Below are 3,038 nucleotides of genomic sequence, written 5' to 3'. Positions count from 1 at the left end.
CGTCTGCAGGTCCCCTTTTGGGGACAGTCCCTGTCCAGGTGGCTGCATCCCCTGTCCCTGGGTCCAGCGTTCCCGGGGGTGTCATACTCACATGTGGCCACCAGGGGACGATGTTTCCTGGGAAGGCCCATTCTCTGCTGTCTGGCTCTTGGTGCTGGCCCCGCCCACACGGGCTCAGCGGCCGGAATGACCAGTTGCATCCCTACATTTGTTTCCATCACAAATAACGTTGGAAAGAAATGACGGAGTGAAGTGGGAGCCTCAAGGCCCTGGCACGCAGCTGCCCACGCCCGCTGTGTGTGTGTGGAGGTAGGGCCCAGGTGGCTGCAGCCCCCAGCCGTCCTCACCTGCCCTCGGCATGTGCGTCTGGGGGGCGGGGCACCCACCTGCCTCTCTGGAAGGACCACCACTTACCCCAGATAATAAAACATTGTCTTCATGAAGGCATGGGCAGGGGGTTGATGTCATTTTTTTTTTTTTTTTAAGGTTCTTATTGGAAAAATAAAAACTTGGCAGTGCAAATGCAGCCCTCGACAGTTGTTCTGGAAACTTCCCTGGTCCATGCATTGCCCGGGTCTGGTGCTCATTAGCTGTGTTCTGTCTTGGTTTTCCCGTCTCTACAATGGGCAACAGTGTTCCTCCCTCCCCTGAGATGACACACATGAAGCACTCAGCCCACTGCTGCCCCCCTCGCGCCCCCCCGGTAGGTGTGCCCTGCTGGCAAGGCTCAGGGGCAAATGGGGCTGGTACCAGGTGTGGCTGGGTCAGATGTGGCCAGGTACTGTTGGCTGGTTACTTAATGTCCCTCCTCTGCAGGGCCACACGCAGAGCTCCGAGGAGGAACCTCCTCCTCCGGCCAGTCCCCCTGCTCCACCCTGGACATCTGCCCAGTCAGAGGGCGGCCTGCAGACGCCTCCCTCTGCTCTGGGAGCCTGGCCAGCAGGTGGGTGTGGAGGGCTGGCCGGGGCTGTGGAGAAGGCCAGCCTGGGCCAGAAGGAGGTGTCTCACGGCCGGTAATAACATGCAGAGGAGCTTACAAAAATTCCCTGAAACTGACAGCCAGGGGGCTCTAGTCCCTGCTTCCCAGATGGGGAAAGACGCTCCTCGAAGGGAGACCAGCCCAGATGGCACAGCAGCCTGGCAGCAGGACCCTGGCCCAGGGTCCCTAGCTGGAGCCTGCCCACCTCCCGACCTGTGGCCCTCTTCCAGACCCAAGCAGCACCCAATCGATGACAAATCCTACAACGCTGACCCACAGGCAAGCCCAGCCCTCCAGCCACCACCCCTCGTCCAAAGTCCAGGGGGACTGTGCTGCCCGCTTGCTTGGGACAATTTTGCAACAGCTGCCTGTCTTTGAGCAGAGGGCAAAGAGAGGTCTGGGCTGCCTCGGCTGCTGTCCTGGGGCTGCAGTGACTACTGTGTCTCTCGCCTGGGCACCCCGTGTCTACGGGTCTGAGGAGGATATGGTCATGCTCCTCCCTAGCCCTCTCTGACCTGTCCTTCACCCCAGCCAGGGAGGGCACCCGTGCCTCGGGCTGCAAGGCCAAGCCTGCTATCTGCTGAGTGACCGGGCTGCTGTCCTCTCCGCCCTGGACCCCAGCACTGCCCCGGGAAACCTTGCGCTGGTGGAGCCAGCCTTCCTCCAGAGAGGCCAAGAGGGGGGGGGCGGTGAGTGACAGTCTCTGTCCCCATGATGGGGACTGACAATGGCGACAGCACATAGGCCAGAGCCCCCAGCCACCTCCTCCGAGCTGGCCTCCTGGGTTTCTGCTGGAAAGAAGGACAGCTTGTTCAGGACGACCCCCCAACACAGCCAGCCTCGTGGTCGCCTTGCCCCTCCCTGCCTCTATCTTCTTCCTGGACCCTGAGGCCCTCAAGGGCAGGGAATGGGTCATAGTTGCCCCTGGGTCTCCCTGCAGTTCTTTGCATACAGTAGGTGCTCAGTAAATGTAGAGGGCAGACAAATTGGCAGCAAGACAGTTGGACAGCTCAGTGGGGATAAGCACACACATATTTGTCTGTATTAATCACAGCAGTATCGTGCCTCTATCAATCCCTGTATTAGCAGCTGCCATTACTATTTTGTTCATACTTTCTTTGCCCCAGCGGGAGGAGGAGGCCCTATTTTATATCAGCACCTATTCTGATTCTTTGCACATTCAGAGGTGGACGTACTTACTCGTTCCAGATTTCCTCTGGACGTCTCCTCTGGGCGTCTTCTGCCTGAGTACAAAGCAGACACGCTAGACCTAGCTTGAGGCCCCACCGTCTGTCTGACTGCAGGCTTGGTCTGGCTCCCCCACTAGCTTGCTGTGTGACCTGAGGCAAGCTGGCTCCCCTCTCTGGGCCCTGGTGCCCCCAACAGTCAAATGGAGGCAGGCATCCCTGCCCTGGGAAGCTGGTCGCTGTGAAGCGGAAAGGTCAGAGGCTCACGGATGTCTCACCCAGAAACAAGGATCTGGGAGCTCCGGAGGGCAGACAGGTCAGGAGCGCTGTCCAGTGCTGGTGGTGCGGGCATCCCTGACTTCCTGACCTGCCTCCGAGGGCAGTGAGCGCCCCTTCCCTGGGGGTGAGCAGCTGAGGCTGGACAGGCAGCTCTGTGCTAAGGCCCTGGATCACCCCACCAAGGAGCCCCAGCCCCGGCATGACGCTGCTGCTGACCCAGCACTTTCTGCCCACCTGGCCGTGCTAAGCTCCCTTCTGGCACGGGGAACATGGCGGGCACAGGCAGGCAGGGGTGCACAGGTTCACCTGTGACCCCTGTATAAGGGAGGAGGGGGAGAGGTCACCTGCCCCGGCGCTGCTGCCCTCAGAACTGCCCGCTTGGCTGTGCCCGGCCCGCCTCCTAGAAGCCTGGCGGTGGGCGGTACATCCTGCCCCAGCCAAGGGTGGGGGTGGGATGGGGGCGGGATGGGGGCTGGCGGTGCCTCCAGGGGCGGGGCCAGCGGGGGGCGGGCAGGGTTGGCCCTGGGCTCCTGCCTGGCTGTTGCTGGGAAGGAAGGAGGTGACGGCACTGCTGCAGCCACTGGGCCCGGCAC

The sequence above is a fragment of the Lipotes vexillifer genome, unplaced genomic scaffold (assembly GCF_000442215.2).
Source record: "Lipotes vexillifer unplaced genomic scaffold, Lipotes_vexillifer_v1.1 scaffold149, whole genome shotgun sequence".
Classification (NCBI taxonomy): Eukaryota; Metazoa; Chordata; class Mammalia; order Artiodactyla; family Lipotidae; genus Lipotes; species Lipotes vexillifer.
The sequence above is the reverse complement of the archived record's forward strand: the minus strand, read 5'-3'. Positions refer to the sequence as shown.